This window comes from Vanessa cardui, chromosome 23 (genome assembly GCF_905220365.1).
Source record: "Vanessa cardui chromosome 23, ilVanCard2.1, whole genome shotgun sequence".
Taxonomy (NCBI): domain Eukaryota; kingdom Metazoa; phylum Arthropoda; class Insecta; order Lepidoptera; family Nymphalidae; genus Vanessa; species Vanessa cardui.
In genome coordinates, this window is record NC_061145.1 from 1,285,164 (window position 1) to 1,303,900 (window position 18,737).

At 33.2% G+C, this 18,737-nt stretch overlaps 1 protein-coding gene across 2 annotated transcripts in view; it reads left to right on the plus strand.

The window, feature by feature from the left end:
• LOC124539751 (octopamine receptor beta-2R) overlaps positions 1 to 18,737 on the plus strand; it is a 232,404-nt gene that overhangs the window by 15,290 nt on the left and 198,377 nt on the right. The gene's annotated exons all lie outside the window — the stretch shown is intronic.

Sequence of the window (18,737 nt, forward strand, 5' to 3'; positions counted from 1 at the left end):
TAATACATTATCGGTTTTGTTATTTTTGTTTCGATGATACTTTTCTATCCATTTATTACTACTTGTTGCCCGCGGTTTCGCTCACATTTCAGCGGTTGGTTGTCATATGCTAGGCAAAATAAGTAGCCTATGTCCTTTACTGAACCCAGGACCTCGGAGTGGCGTACCCATGAAAACCGGTGTACACACCACTTGACCACGGAGGTCGTATATTGGAATCACCTTATCAGTTATATTCTACTTATTGTATAGTCTAGGCATTGTATTATGGACAAAGAACACCATGAATAGAGAATCGATGTCTCGAGTGGTTTAAACTTAATATAATATCGATTTCTATAGGCACGGGTGATTCGATTGTAGATTAACTTACTTCAACACTACAAAATGATCATTCAAGAGAATAATTTGTGTTTGATTTTAATATATAGTACATATATGAGTACCTTCTTTAATTGATTTGTAACGTTTATAAAACTGTTTATCGTTAAAAGTGATTATGTATATTCATAATATTGTTAGTTATAAAACAAATTATTATATGTTTTTTTTTGTATCTTAGAATTTGAGACTTTTATGTTCAATTTGGAAAGGGTACGTTTTACATATTGACTTTTAATGTAAGTACCGCAAGTGGTACCATGAACTTTTGATTTGCTTAATTTGTGTTAACAATTCATGTCAAGCTCGATATTATATGTATATATCAAGTTATTACTATCCAATGGATAACAAACTATTAAAATATTCTATTCAATAAGAACTTACTTCGCTAATTGTAAATTACTTGTGTAATTTTGAAAACCGACTTGCGTTTTTACTCTATTTGCATTTGTGTATCTTTTAAATATGACAGACATTATAGCTATTTTACCATACCTGATAAATTAACGATCGTATTCTGCTGTGAGATTCAAGTCACAAACCAGTTGTACAAAACTGAAATACTTTCAGGTACATAAGTAAACGAAACAAACACATGTTGATATGTTATCTATATACATATAATACAATTGTAGTGTCTGTTTGTAACATTAAAATAACCCTTTTTACTCAATGCATATGTATGTATACACGTTATATATACATACCAAAATGACATTTTTTTAATTGTTTTTTTTTTCTGTCTATCTGTTTATTTGTTCCGGCTAATCTCTGGAACGGCTGGATCGGTTTTGACGGGACTTTCACTGGCAGATAAGAAGTAACTTAGGCTACAATATTTTTTTTTTAAAATTCAAACGTGTAAGGGCGCGGGTACAGCTAGTATAATAATAAATACACACTACAAATGGAAATACAACTCGTCAAGGAAGATTTGGAAGCAGAACTTCAAAAACAATATTCTTCAAAGTCGCCTTAGTAAAATTTCGTAATAGCTATCATCCGAATCCCTTTTATTCGGTCAAAAGAAAATCGGAATGGATTTGTAATTCGATCCCACAATAAAAAAATGTAAGCCTTTGTAATTCTGGTTCCATCTTATCTTGTGGATTTGGTGACTATTTTCGGACTTCATGATAAACCTTTTTGGAATATCGAGATGAATTATTTTATGTATTTTTGAATGTTCGAACTAAAAAGATTATATGTCTTCGCTATTCGACGAAGGTTTTGGACGTTTTATTTTCGGGATGAGTGTGTTCTTTTCGCTATCGAGTAAAATGAATCCTCACAAAAAACTCACAGATTTTTCAGTATGTTTTCTTTGATAATGAAAAAAATATTAATTTATAAAAGTAATGAATTAATCATCTTCATCTGTCCCTATGTACGTAATGCGGTCTTTTAATAGATAGTAATTTGAGAGTAAAGTTTTTGAATAGAGCACATGGACAATATAGTAAAGAAATACTGATAATTTTAGACAATAAGAGTCGAGATGGCCCAGTGGTTAGAACGCGTGCATCTTAACCGATGATTGAGAGTTCAAACCCAGGCAAGCACCGCTGATTCATGTGCTTAATTTTTCTTTATAATTCATCTCGTACGCAGCGGTGAAGGAAAACATCGTGAGGATTAATAGAAATTCTGCTACATGTGTATTTCACCTACCCGCATTGGAACAGCGTGGTGGAATATCTTCCAAACCTTATCCTCAAAGGGAGAGGAGGCCTTTAGCCCAGCAGTGGGAATTTACAGGCTATTCTTGTTGTTGTTGATAATTTTAGTAGTTTCTAATGTGATGTCGTAAATAAACAAATTCTGTAGAATACTTAATATCAGCATTGGACCCGTCCGTAGCCGGGGTCGCTAGTGCCTAATAAATTGAAAGTTTTGATTGAATGATTAACATACAGGTATAGAATATTTAAATTAGGCTATAGAATATTTAAATTTTAGAGAATAATTTTGTTTAGTAATATAATAATTTTTCGCAACCTACGATTTTAAAAGTGCTTTGTGTCTCCTAAATATTAAACTTCATCATATACGAGTATATTTCATGTTGTTGGCATATAAAATCTAGTGTGATTTATCATAATGCATGTCAACAATATGGAACGTGGTACAACATACATTTTATATAACATCTACCAATGTGTGTGTAGAAACACAGACGTGTTTGTGATCGTTAGTAAGTGTGTGATGTATTTTAGCTGAATTGTAGATTCTATAAGGACACTAAAACTATATCAAAGGTTTACGAAGTATTTTGGACATTTTACGATGGGCTCTAGTCAGCTACGACGGATGGAAAACTGTTCAAATCTAGGTCAAAATGAAAAAAAAAGTCAGTTAAAACTCGAATACAACGAATAAAATAGACTTCACGAAACTGCCAAATTGCAAAAGGTCTAAAAGTACTACAAAATATTTTGATAATATTAATCACTACACATTAGAAAACAATTTCCCAAAGACCGCGTCTGTCTGTCTGTATGTTTACGATAAACTATAAAACAGATTTTCATGCGGTTTTCACTAATACATAGAGGGATTTATAAGTTAGGTTTAGGTATATAATTTATTAAGGACAACTGTTAAACATACCGGAAGCAACAAAAAATAACATAAATAAAAATATATAAACATTTGTCCATCCGTACGAAGCCGGGACTAGCCGCTAGTAGAATGTCAAAAGACGAAAACACGTATTACAACTTAGGAGGCCGCAGATATGGATGAAGAGATCGTTAGCGTCTACTGATTGTATTTTCACATTTGTTTATCTTCAACTACAATAAATCAAAGTCGCTTTTCGCGCATGTCAGTCGTTTGGTTATTTCGTCTAAACAAAATGGTATTTAAATAAATACATCTGAAAAAAGGTGAAGTTTTCGGTTAGATGGATAAGCAAGCACAATTCGGTGTATTGATGTATTATTTACTGGGTTCCTGGCTTTTACAGTGTGTGAAAAGAGGTGGGGGTGTGTATATAGCCTTTGTGCTCTTTTGTTTCTCTGATAAAGTTTATTCTGATTGGTTGAATAGGTAAGACGTCAAAACTTATCAGATACACAAAGTTAGTTACCTATTTATTGTTGATAATATCAATTAATTTTATGTCAATATTATCTTTATATTTATACTTTCACTTTTTATACGTTCCGGGTATGACTCACTCACATATGACTCCACTGAACCTACGGTAAGTGGAAGTGGAGTCCAAACGTGAAGAATACCAGAACAGTCAGTGAGAATGTGCTGCACATTTTTGGCTATTTCGACTGTGTACTCTGTCTTGACTGTCAACTGTATTTTGACTGTGTAACTACAGGCACAAGGGACATAACATCTTAGTTCCCAAGGTTGATAGCACATTGACGATGTAAGGAATAGTTAATATTTCTTACAGCGTCATTGTCTATGGGTGATGGCGACCACTTACCATCAGTTGGCCCATATGCTCGTCCGCCAACCTATTTCATGAAAAAATAAAAAATAAAAAAGCCTCAAATAATTATATAGTAAAATTATATTATATAGTCATATATAACCAAAAATCAACATCAAAAAGATTAAACCAAACATACTATATATTACATGCAGACGTAATGAGAATCATAATTTTTTGAAGTCGGTTAAAAACGGTGCAAAGAATGTCAATGTTTTAAAAACTTGCATTTTAAAACGAGAACGTCAGAAGCGCATAGATTCAACGTTTTTATTACTAAGTAGGACAGCTAAAACAAAGGCTACAAAAACGAGTGTGGGCTGTATTTTTTTTATTCACTAATGATGGTATTTTTGAGGATTATTTTGTGAAAAAATTATATTATGCATCAAAGAAATTGTTACAAAATTTAATGTATCATTTTATATTTTGACTAGCAACCCGCCCAGGCTTGCAATGCTGCTACTACATCATCATACTCCTGCCCTTATCCCAATTTTATTTGGTGTCGGCACAGTATGTCTTCTCCTTCCGTACTTCTCTGTCAGACGTCATCTCACAAGTAACATTATTTCTAGCCATATCGTCTTTCACACAATCCATCCATCGTTTTCTCGGTCGTCCTCTACCTCTATATCCATCCACATCCATGCTCAAGGCCTTCCTCACAATGTGTTCCTCATTCCTCCGTATTACATGCCCATACCATGATAGCCGCCTTCCACATAACTTCTCGCAAAATTTGTTTATTTACGTCATCACATTAGAAACTTCTAAAATTGTCAGCGTTTATTTAATATGGTTTTAAAACTTAAAAACTAACACAAGATTTTTAAAAGAAAATGTCATCCAATATCCTATAGCATCGTATAGAAGCTAAATACATTGCCTCTAAATATTAAGACTCAGAATCAGAGTTAGATAATCTTGGACGATTTTGGGTCACCAGATAATTTCATTGTACTAGATTTTTCCTATTGCTGTGGTAAAATGAGAACCTATTTTCCAAGACCATTTTTTCATTGCTAAAACTATGACCGAAATCGAACTTTTTACATCAGAATTTAACTCCAAAATATTTTGAAGTTAAACTTCTCTCTAAAACTCTCTCTCTTCTTCTCCTTGCTTATTTATAAATGATTCAGATTAAAATATCTATTTGAAATGTAACGTTTTTAAACGTGGCATTTGAGTGAATCGTTTGTCCGATGAAAAAGGTTTGGTATTGAACGTACTTTAAATATATTTGTGAAAGAAAATCTGACAATGATTATCTAAAGGTGGAATCAGGTTGTTCATTTTGCAAATTTTATTTTGTACTTCTATAAATAAATAAATAAATATGAGACAACATCACATACATTACTCTGATCCCAATGTAAGAAGCTGAAGCACTTGTGTTATGGAAATCAGAAGTAACGACGGTACCACAAACACCCAGACCCAAGACAACATAGAAAACTAATGGTAATCTCTACATCGACTCGGCCGGGAATCGAACCCGGGACCTCAGAGTGGCGTACCCATGAAAACCGGTGTACACACCACTCGACCACGGAGGTCGTCAAGAATTTCAAAATAAAGAAAGAAAACTAAACTGACATGTTAATTAATTAGTCAACCAATGCCAATGGTGATGTTTTTTCACATTTGACACATAAACGAATATTCACAGTATGAACGTTCTTCAGATTTTATTTATATATATTATTAAAATGATGAAAATATTAAATTGTAAAAAATATTAAAAACTTTTAAGCACCGTTTGGGTGCATTTATGCGTTTTAGTGACTTTTAACATGATTTATTTCCGAACCGGTGTTGACTTTAAACGAAAATAAGTGCTATTCAATATTAAAGAATTTTTAAGTTAAAATTTTCTTTTGATATGTCTCAAGTCAGCATGGGATTACTAAGTTAGTATAGATTTTTGATATATATTTGTAAATCTCACAATAAACTCCATTATTATATAATAAAAGAGCTGAGATGGCCCAGTGGTTAGAACGCGTGCATCTTGCAGTCAAGCACTTCTGTATATATGTGCTTAATTTGTATTTATAATTCATCTCGTGCTCAGCGGTGAAGGAAAACATCGTGAGGAAACCTGCATGTGAATAATTTCATTCAAATTCAGCCACATGTGCTTTCCACCAACCCACATTGGAACAGTGTGGTGGAATATGTTTCAAACCCTCTCCTTAATGGGAGAGTAGGTAGAGAGTAGCTCAGCAGTGGATAATTTATTTATTTATTTATTACCTTATCACATTACATAATCAATACAAACAGCAATACTGTTACTGTAACATGCTTATTTGAACCTACGTCCATTGAAAAAAAATACAGCAAATTTTTATACTCCTAGAAATTATAAGACGAGATTGGCAACTTCTCTGCGTGAAATTCAGGCCCTCAGAATCTACGACCTCAAAACTTAGCCATCAAACCAGCAGTCTGCAATATCAGACTAAATTGTAAGAGTAAATTTTTAATAAGAAGTATTATAACATTTTGTAATCTCAACTTCGGTCGCTAAAACACTGTATGTAAAGCGAAGTTTTTTCACTATCTCGGAAAAATCTTTCCTATTTCCTGGATTAAACATTTTTGCATCTCGATTTTTGCTATGAGATTTTCTTTTTCATATACGAGGTAGAAATGGAAGCTGGGCAAATTGTCAGCACCTGTTCATATACACATACTAGTAGTCGCCCGCGGGTTCGTTCGTATTTTAGGGTATTGGTTGTCATGTGTTAGGCATAAAAGTAACCTTTGCCCTTTTTTAGAATTCAATATTGTTTCATACCAACAACAACAACAACAGCCTGTAAATTCCCACTGCTAGGCTAAAGGCCTCCTCTCCCTTTGAGGAGATGGTTTGGAACATATTCCACCACGCTGTTCCAATGCGGGTTGGTGGAATACACATGTGGCAGAATTTCTTTGAAATTTGACACATGCAGGTTTCCTAGCGATGTTTTCCTTTACCGCTGAGTACGAGATGAATTATAAAGACAAATTAAGCACATGAATCAGCGGTGCTTGCCTGGGTTTGAACCCGCAATCATCGGTTAGGATGCACGCGTTCTAACCACTGGGCCATCTCGACTCTTTGTTTCATACCAAATTTCATTAAAATTCGGTTCAATGGTTTGGTCGTGAAAGATCGACTGACAAATAGTTACTTTCACATTTATAATATTAATATATATAAAAGATAAACTTGATTTTGCATGGAAATTTCAAATGCTCATAGAGCGGAGTTTGATCAAAGCTGCTTTACATCCTGAAAAAGACGTACAGTTACTTTGGAATAGATTTAGAGCGTCATTTTGTGACTTGCACTTCTTTGAACAACGACTAAATGGTTTCCGATAAATTTCGCATGAGACTGTGAATTTTAGTAACATCCTGTGTGTACGCTTTGTAAATACGTAGTATCTTTTTAATGCCTTCTGCTTCTCTTTATTATAATTCACATATTGTTATATTGTAATGTTGTGTTTATTGAGTACGATTTTTGTGTATGTGTTTTATTATGCTATAAGTTGGCGAACGAGCATACGAGTCACCTGATGGTAAGGGGGTGACCACTGCGCATAGATAATGACGCTGTAAGAAATATTAATCATTCCTTATACCGCCACTAACCATGGGAACTGAGATGCTATGTCCCTTGTACCTATAGTTACACTGGTTCACTCGCCTTTCAAACTGGAACATAACAATACTAAACACTGTTGTTTGGCGGTAGAATATCTGATGAGTGGGTGGTACCTACCCAGACGGGCTTGCACGAAGCCCTACAATGCTATGATCTGTTCAAATTTGTATATAATATTGCTTTTATTTATTCACATCTTAATATATGTCACATAAAATGTAGAATATTACAAATTTGGACTATGATAAACGCAAGCGCTATGTTTATATATTTCAAGGATAAATAAATGATTTATTCGAAAAACCATACAGTATTAAAAAATACAGACGAATTGATAACCTCCTCCTTTTTGAAGTCGGTTGAAAACAAATGACACAGAGGTCCTTACGAGAAACAATAACACCTTTTCAATATTAGGTGTTAAAAAAAGTAAGCCCGAATATACGAAAGCTTTAAGTCAAACATATATGCTTCAAGTTCATAGAAATGAAGGTTTAAAGAAGAGCTTTTATCTTTGCTGTTTTAGTAGTTAATTGCTTGAAAATACTAAAATAAACTTGATAATTAAGTTATATATTTACGCTCAGCGAGGCGGTGGGTTAGCTACTGTACAAAATAGATTTTGTGATTTCATATTATATGCTAGATCAGAGTAGATCAGTAGCTAGTTAACATAGATCTTGAATGAAAATTGAGTTCAAATCCCTGCAAAAAAATTCGCGTTTGTAATTTACATTGTTAGTAAGCAATATTTTTAAGAAATTGTCTTTAGTTAAAATCTAAAAATTTGGCACACAAAAAAATTAGCTGCTCCGGTTTCGTATGGGTGTAGTTAACAAAATAATATTGTATAAATGTAATTTGTATCCAAGAATAATGTAGGTTTCTACCCTTGAATGTTCTTTTTAGAATAGGAGTAGTTCCGGAGATCTAGCATACAAACAAATTTTGACCTCTTTCATAAAATTAATATAGATTTATAAGACGACCTCCGTGGGCGAGTGGTGTGTACACCGGTTTTCATGGGCACACCACTCCGAGGTCCTGGGTTCGATTCCCGGCTGAGTGGATGTAGGTTATCATTAGTCTTCTATGTTGTCTTGGGTCTGGGTGTTTATGGTACCGCCGTTACTTCTGATTTTCCATAACACAAGTGATTTAGCTACTTACATTGGAATCAGAGTAATGTATGTGATGTTGTCTTATATTTATTTATATTTATTTATAGTATCCCGTAACAGAACACTTTAAAGGCCTAGCCAATAACATTTATATGATGATAAATTTAAAGTAAAATTCATAGTTTAATATTAAATTATTGCGTTGAAATCTCAGCTAATACGAATACTTTAATTTTATCTTTCTTTTGGTATCAATATTTACTTCGAACCAATAAAGCCATTTTGATTTCCGAGCCTTCAAAGAGGCTTCGATCCGGTTCTTTACATATTCTCCAGCGGAAGACAGAAAAGTCTATTTCAACACCAGTCAATAAATGGGTCAGATGTTTTTTTCCTTTTTGTAGACTTTGATGTACAGGAATGGAGTCTAAAGGGGATTTTTTTCCCCTTTTTCTCATGTCAATTCATCCTGACACACTTAATGGGGGGTACTTTGCTGAATACTAAAAAGGATTGCATTAGTTTCGGTTGGTAAGAATGTTTTAGGGAAATTGACTTTCCGTGCCATGAATTAAATAGGTTGTCGAAGTTTCTAAAGGGATTCTTAATACGTACGTTGACGTTTCTATCGAAATATCTAATTTACCTGATTTATCATCATAAGCTATAAAAAGTTCATATTAATTATGAAGAAAAAGTACTGACGATTGCGGTTTTAAATTAAGGTTAGCACAAATTTTCATTCAAAATTTTCATGTCAATTTTTGTGTTTATAATTTAATGTTTAATCAAAAACAGCACTTAACATATGTGTTGAAAAAAACTCAAATAATTATCCTTACAAGAAGAGGAATGTTTTGTTTTTATTTTAAATTTAATATGTTATTATTTAAAAATATGTGTTTATTATAGTCGTTCTGCTTCTATGTTTTGATTTGCTATCTGAAATATATAATCTCTAAATATTAAGTTGTCCTTTTGTTTTAACAACACAATATTGTTCAATAAAGTTAATAAATAATTAATCTAGACATAATGTATAGTAACAGCCAGTAAATATTCCAAAGCTTGGCCAACACCTTCTCTTCTGTTTGAAGAAAAGATTTAGAGTTTACTCCAAACCGTTGCTCTAAAGTTTGTGGTAGATGTCTCCACGAGATGAATTATAAACACAAATTAAGACATGAAAATTCAGTATTTCTTGCATGGGTTCGAACTTAGAAACATCGATTAAGAATCAAGTCCTTTAACCATTCTGACACACCATTAATTATGTTTCATATCCTGCAAAACACAGAGTCATCGTGCTCTTAATTTGAAATACCGTGACAAATTTATGTTTCAAGATAATGTATAAAGAAATATGACCTCATTTTTGTTCCAGAATATTAAATTGTTTTAGAAGATTTTTTCATCTTAAAAATCAACGAATACAACAGTTTTTTAGATATAAAAAAGCCAGCAATGACAATGAATACGAGTGAGAACCATTATCTTAATTGAAACATACAAATACAACTGAAAAATATTCCTAGCGGTGATATTTAAATGTAAGGTAAAAGGCTGTAAGTCTGTAAATGTTTTGGGTATAATCCAATTTCACCCGACTCGTAGTTTCTTCGGTATGTTTTCATTTACCGACTGATTAACTAACTATATGTTAATATCTCAGTCTCCAAGATTGGTGGCGCAAGGTGATGGTGATTCATATGGAATTTTCGTACATAACTAATGTCGACGGCCGAGATGGCCCTGTCGTTAGAAGGCGTGCATCTTAACCAATGATTATAGGTTCAAAGCCAGGCAAGCACCGCTTATTTTCAAGTGCTTAGTTTATTTTTATAATTATTCTCTTGCTCGACTGTGAAGAAAGAGATCGCAAGGAAACCTGCATGTGACTAATTTCAACGAAATTCTGCCACATGTGTATCCACTAACCCGCATTGGAGCAGCTTGTTGGAATATGCTCAAAACCTTCACCACAAAGGGAGAAAAGGCCTTGGTAATGTACGAGTATGTAATGACTATGGGTAGTTTTGGCTAACCACTAGGAAGGTCATTAGCCCATCCACCAAGCTGTATCATAAAAAAGTTAGTTATACTCTACATTTTTTAGTATAAATTTAAAATGTATTAACCACACCTGACTACGTAATCAAACTACTATTGCTCAGACCATTCTATTCAAACATACAACGTTGTATAAACGTAACAACGGATTCGTTATTTGTTGGAACAGGTGATCATATGAAACAGTAACAAGTCGGCATATAGAATTATTAATTAAAGGTCAAGTGCTCTTTGCGGTTATCGATTTATTAAAACGAACATCGCTTGTTATGTCAAGAACATATGCTGTTTTAATGATTACCTAGAAATCACAGGAGTGATTGGAGATCTATTTCAAGAGTAACACTCGATAGATGATTACTATAATAAGTTTTGGCATTTCTATATAAGAACTTATTAATAGTATTGTAGTGTATTAACAGCCTGTAAATTTCCCACTACTAGGTTATGGCCTTTTCTCCTTTTGAGGAGAGGTTTGGAGGATATTCCACCACTGTGCTAATGCTGGTTGGATTAACGTGTGGCAGAATTTCATTGAAATAAGAAGACACGTGCGGGTTCCCTCGCGATGTTTTCCTTGACCGCCGAGCGTGAGATAAATTATAAACTAATAAAATGATAGGTTTCGATCGGATCGATCGTAAGACACGAAATTATTAAGATAAGCACATCAAAATTAACGTAAAACAAAAATATGCCACGAATCTGGCTGCATTGACAGTTTGAGAAGTATTTTATTTTTGGTGCCTGTATTTCTGACTGCTGATATATCTTAAACAAATTTAAAAATGAATAATTATATCATCTATAGTGGGTACATTAGGAAATACTAAAGAGAATAAAATCTTATTATTTGCAGTAAATATTAGTCGATTTCACAGAGTAAATACAATTTTCTTCAACTTACTGTCCAACTGAACTAAAATCCATCTAACTAAATCAACTCAGCTCGGTTTAAACTTCATAGCAAAATGTACTTAGAATATTATGTTTGAATTTAGCTGACAAGTTCTAAAGACTTGTTTAATTCTGAGTATCAAAATTACTTTTACCGAGATTGACTACCTTGGTAAATGCATCCGCTATAAATACGGCCGTTGTCCTGAAGCGAACAGCTTTAAAATGTGGTTACAGTATTTTAAAAATGTTTATTAAAATTATTTTTTGATGCTTCTGGTGTATAAATGAAATGTTCAATTTTATAATTAAATATTGTGCTCATATTTTTCTATGACACACTTATTTCTCTAGACAAACTGTACTTAATGTTAAGCGACTAAATATAGAAGACAGTAAGGGCAGAACGAAAATTAAAGTGACAAAACAGTCAACATTTTTATCAGCATTAAGTGTTATTTTGGAATGTATACCTTGATACAAATAAATTTAAAAATACAAGTACCGTCAACGTAACAGATAGTGCTCTGAATTATCATACGCCTAAAAGGATCAGGGGTTCGTAAAAGTCTAAAAGCTCTCAGAGCGGTCCCATCTGATGGATGTAAATGACGGAATCAGAAATTTCCAGCAACACGCTGTATAAATCGTAAGTACTGTAGTCAGCTGAAACAAAAACTTTTGTTTTTATCTTGTAATTATTTTTAGTGCTTTAAAAGCGAGCTTATGTGAATGGCTTTAATGAATGTTGAATGACTTTTATTGATAAGATTTTTGCTTCTCCAATTTGATTGAAAGTCTGATAAGATCGTTCGATCCTCTTTAATTTAGTGATAGAAGTATTTAAAACGGGATATGTGTTCTATTTTTGTTTATTATCTAATGGAGCTCGATATTTCGACGTCATCTACGAATTTGTTGTGTAAAGTTGCTTGTCAAATTTCATAGAAATTCTGCCATATATGTATTATATATTTACCAACAGCGTTGTATTGGTACAGCGTGGTGGAATATGTTCCAAACCTTCTCCTCAAATTGAAAATATTCCTTAACGCAGCAGTGGGAAATTTACAGGCTGTTGTTGTTGTTGTTTTTTTGTAAAGTTGCAGATCCCAAGATTCTGGTAACAAGTACAAAATCAGCACATAAGATGTAATTAAGTTTTTTTTTAATATGTTAATAATATATTTCCAAACGATGTAACCAATCTCTACTCAAATGTGATTGCGTTGTAACTAAAACGAATAATATTTACAATAGATAAGTATTGTACTGATTGTTATTTACACATTGTAATCAAACAATAACATATAAATATAATGTATGTTAGTCAAATGACATCACTGTTGAAAGTACGTTGAGAACGTGTAACCTGACAGCCTGCATGCCGTCATGACATTAGTATGATGTAATTTTCGATACAAGCCGGAATACGGAATAATAGTTTACACTGGTAACTTCGCACGCGTTTGAGGTTGGGACCAGTTTTAGGTACCCTTTTCTATGCCTTCAATAGAATAGCGTGTCTCTTTTGTACTATCGTATTTCGGGTGTCACGGTAGCACGCGAAAGCGATCCCATGACCGACCGAAGAGACGGTGAGGGTACCGCTGGTTTTTTTAGTGGGTATTTCGCTGTACGCACTACGTGAGCGTCCTGGTTACCAGTAAGCCCTAGCTCACGTGAAGAAAAAATAAGGATTTTATTGTATCAAAGAGCAATGTACTATTGCATTAATTATATATTTTTGGGGATTAATGAATAGTCCGACTCATCTTAGATGTAGCTTCGGCATCCAAGTACACTATCCCAAGTTATTAATATTTATTTCTTATGTGAATATAATCTTTAGACCAAAGTAATAATGTGTAATTTCATATGACCTAATATTTTCGTAAATTTGACACATCGATTTGCTTTCTCAGGTTGAACTGACGCGAGAATCTATAGCGACGAATAGCGTCGAGTGGCGCGATAGGGAGCTATTGTTATTGGTTGGGTAAATTGGCGGTAATTGATTTGACGAATTTTGCCGATGCTACACCTATGTTGTGTCGTACTATAATTCATATCTAAAAAATTTTATACTCGAAACTGTTATAATCCTAGTGAGAAACGAAAAGTGAACTCGTTCTGTGGTAAAAAGTTACCCTTACTATTTAATATTAATAATTATGATATTGTCTGTGTATCCAATGAAACATTTAATAATTCCAATGTAGGAACTTGTCGTTGATTGGATTGCAAAGGCTTTTAATGAATAGAAACTGTTTCTACAACATCGAAATGGTTACCGCAGACCAATGACAACGGATAATTTTCTATAGCAACAGCTCTGTACAATCAATACTCTGTAGGTTTATACGAAAAGCGAACACTAGAAATGGTAAGCTTAGAATATTCACTGTAAACTAGTGACTGCTGTGATACGATATGTTTATTCAAAAAATATTGAGGAATTTCGTGATCTTAGACGGGTTTTTGTTTGTCATATGAAATGTGATAGAAGTTCCAAACCTTCTCCTCAAAGGGAGAGGAGGCCTTTAGCCCAGCAGTGGGAATTTACAGGCTGTTGTTGTTGTCGTTGGAACATATTCCACCACGCTGTTCCAATGAGGGTTGGTGGAATACACATGTGGCAGAATTTCTATGAAATTAGACACATGCAGGTTTCCTAATGATCTTTTCCTTCACCGCCGAGCACGAAATGAATTATAAACACAAATTAAGCACATACGTATATACAGTTGCCTGAGTTTGAGCCCGCAATCATCGGTTAAGATGCACGCGTTCTAACCACTGGGCCATCTCAACATTGCCAAAAATTATAAAACGTGTTTTTTTTAAAAGAATTTTTTTAATATCCAATAATAAAGGACATAGCTACTGTTTGATGTCAGATACCTCACATACTCCTATAATGCGAAGGAAATAATCAATATATTCATAATGACTCTTGAAACAGACAAAATGAGTACAATCAGATTTTCAATGATGTCTTGCGTCAAATCCATTGCGTTTACACTAGCCAACCTTATGTAGTATTTTCTTTGTCCCCACAGTGTTACTTTATCTAAAAAATACATTTATATACTTAGGCTTTTAGGGTATTTTGAGAGGTCTGGTGTTAGCTTTAGCGGATTTATCGTGGTCTCTCCGGTTAATCTGTTCACGATTACAGGTAATAGTGGATGTAAGGATTAGGTTTTGTTTATTGCGCCCCAAACGGTTTAATGAATAAGCCTGAAATATTATTGTATTAATTATTTTTCTTTTTTTTACGTTGTGACGATAGGGCTTTGCGCAATCCCGATTTGGTATGTATACCACTCATCAGATGTACTACCTCCAAACGGTGTCCGGTGTTGCAGATGTCCATGGGCGATGGTAGTTACTTTCCATCGGGTAAGCTTCCTGCTCGTTTGCTATCCATGACACGAAAAGCGAAATTTATCAGGAACCTGAACTGATGCTTTTCAGCTCAGATGTTCATTCTAAGAAAGATCTTGTTCCTGACTCTACATTATAGATATTTAATAGAAATTAATCAAATAATAAATCATACTGCAATATGGAACTACTAATTTAGCTAAATATATTTCGATAATTCCGTATTGTTGATTGGAGTTTAATAGACGCTTTTTCTATTAAATTCACATATTTATGCGTTCTCGTTTTTTAAGCCTCAGTTTAACTGTTCATTCACATACGATGCATAATAAATAATTTCTTAATTCTCTTAATAATTAAATTTAAATAATATCTTTAAAATTAGAATTTATTTTCAAAGTGCATATTTGTCATAAACTATACTAACTATTGCAAGCAAAACTATAAGTAGGTCGAAGTTACTTGGAGCTGTCAAACTATCTGATGCAACAGATAAAAGAACCAAACTTTTAAGCAGGCCATCTGTGTTATTTGTACATTGTGCAGTAATATATCTTTAAACGAATTTTGAAGAAATTTCAAGAATAGGAACAGCCTGAAAAACGCCAGATTTCGGACAAATATGCCGTTGACAATCACGCTTTTATCAGCTTCTCTATCTATCTATTTATGAAAATCCTTGAATGAAATTTTAGGCTGCTAAATTTCAGATTAAACGAAACTTAGCACACCTCTTCAATTTAATATTATGGTATGCGATATAAGTTATTTTAAACTACGAACTTGATTAAATAATAATGAAAATATGAAAAAAAAGCAACATGATCGTAAATAATTACTGATTTACATTGCGATTATAGTATAAGCAACTCTAGATATATTCGATTTATACGGTTTTTAACCGACTTCAAAAAAGGAGTGTTCTCAATTCGACCGTATGTATATTTTTTTATGTTTGTTCGACGATTACTTCGCCATTTATGAACCGATTATGATGATTTTTTTTAGTTACAAAGAAGACACTCCTGGAATGGTACCAATGATGAGAATAACAAGGTCGACATCGACACCAGTTCCAAATATAACAATAACTACAGTTATATAATCGTGAATCGATTTTTAAATAACAAAATATTTTGAACACGCAATTATTTTATTATTTTTAGTGCATATTTGTTTTAAAATACTGTTTTGTTTGAAGTCAGTTTTTTGTGATTTTTTTTTAAGTTTTATCCTTTTTATAATTTTTATTAAGTACTTTTCTTTTCGATAGCATTACATTTCATTCATTTAAGAAATAACGATTCAAAAGTGCCGCGCAGTGCCGCCAATATTTATACTTATTATATATTTTTTTGAATGATTATCAAGAAAATACCATTTAAATTCTCTATTATACATATACTTTATTGATTTGACCAAATACTTGAGAAGGTCAGAGACGACCGCTTCGTGTAACTATTACCCGTATATCTGGGTTTGAATAAAAATAGATCTTGGCAAATAGCAAGGAAATACTAGGAAGAAGACATTATATTATTTATGTGAAACCACAACACTCGGCTTGGTCTTAAATAAGTCTGAGACTTTAAAAATATCAAATTCACAAGATCGTTTTCCCAAACACCGATTTTCCGTCTTACATAAGTCCGTCGAGCAATTCCAACTTATTTGCATTAAGTTATCGAATACCAAACCAAAAGGTAGTAAGCGATGTTAAAAATTCATGCGATTTCATCGCCTATTAGGATAAGAATACCGTAAAAAATCGTTCGTATATAAAATCGTCTGAGCGATATTCTTTTTGTTTTCAACGCCGAAATCGAGTGCCTGCGTCTTTCGTTACACGCTGACTAGATTTATCTAATTTGCATGACTATGGCTCGCTGGGTTGGCCAAGATTGATTGCTTTTCTGGGAAAATTTTCGATTTATTTTTAATCAGCTTCTAAAAACCGAAATTTACTTTTTTCGATATGGGAAAGTAGATGAGAATATCACTTTGTCACCTGATAGACCATCAGCAGAAAAGATCATTAAGAAATGTAAAATAGTACCTGATGTTTTACACTAGCTTATAAAGACTTCAAAACAGAACACAGATATACAGGTACATATACTTCTGTTTGGTGGTGGAATATATGAGAGTCATAGATAGCACACATATATATCTTGGAAGATTTTCATAAAGCCAATTAAAGTCGGAAAATATGATGCCAGATTTTTATACGGATTTTTGGAAAATAAGTTCTGAAAATTCCAAATTGGGTCCGTCTTATGTGTTTTATATTTTCACTAGATATACAGACTTGTAAAATTTACTACAGTGACATTATCATAATATAATGTAAATATATATTGTATAGTTTCTTGGCAAACGTAGTGTAGGACGTCCTCGGGCACAGTGGAGTGACGACTTACGCAAGACGGCTGGCAGGAGCTGGATGCGAGTAGCCCAAGAACGATCTCAGTGGCGTGCAATTGGAGAGGCCTATGTCCAGCAGTGGACGGAAATGGGCTGATGGATTGGATTGGATTGGATAGTTTCTTATACATAAAAGATTATCAAACAAATTAAAACCCCTTTCAATTTAATCCACCATTATCACAAATTACAGACCTCTTACAAAATAGTTAAAAGGCTGTTCTGAAAAAAATCCAAATGTAAATTCGTGTTAAAAACTCACCCGTGAAGCTATTCTTGCTACTAAACAAACTGGAAGCATTTAAAAATTACTTTAAAAATATTGTTTAATCTTCGTATCACAGAATTAAAGATTAATATTAATTGCACACATTATCACTACATAGTATAAATCAATGTCGCTTTCTCTGTCCTATGTCCCTATATATGTATGTATGCTTAAATATTTAAAAAATCCGTTGTGTGGATTTTGATTCGGTTTATTTTTAATAGATAGAGTGATTCGAGAAAATTTTTTTTATATATAATACATAGAAAATTTAGTAAAGAAACACCGATCATTTTTGAAGTTTCTTTTTCTTATGTCATATCATTGCACCCGTGCGATGCTGAGGCTGGTCGCTAGTTTTTTTATAAGCTGTACGACAAAATACGAAAGAGATAGTACTTTAACCAAGAAAAGGAATAAAGATTTGAAATTGGAACACAATGTTGCAAAAGAGGCGGGAATGAGGCATTCGTTGAAAAAAAAAGTTGAACATCATTTGGGTAATATTACATACGAATTCAACATTTCCCTCACTTTTGCCATACCTCCCAAATTTGATCCTTATTAGCGAAATCGGAAGGTGCACGTATATAGGTGTGGTTTTCTTTTAAATTAACCGGCGATTTCTGGCTAAAAATACAAAGTTTTCAAAAATCCATATTCGTTTAGTTTTCATCAAAAGCCCAAACATTTTTGATTATTTTCACCAGTCAGTTTAAAAATTCATTCGTACCAATATAGTGGTATAGCTTCCGAGTTGCGATGATTTTCATTTAGAAATTTCTTATGGAATTCAGACATCCAAAAAAAATGTAACATCAGAATATTTTCACGACCATTGCGTAACGGAAAACAGCTGAATTGATAGCGTCCTTATTTAAGTCGGTCAAAAATAGCCTTGAATATCTACAATCAAGTTATCGAGCAGTCGTTCCGAATTATCAGATCCAATAAATGAACGAAGTAAGAACATTTAAATGTTACTATCAATAGTCGCGAATATACTTTAAAATATCCATGTATAATAACAATAATAATGAATTTATTTCAGACTGACATCCA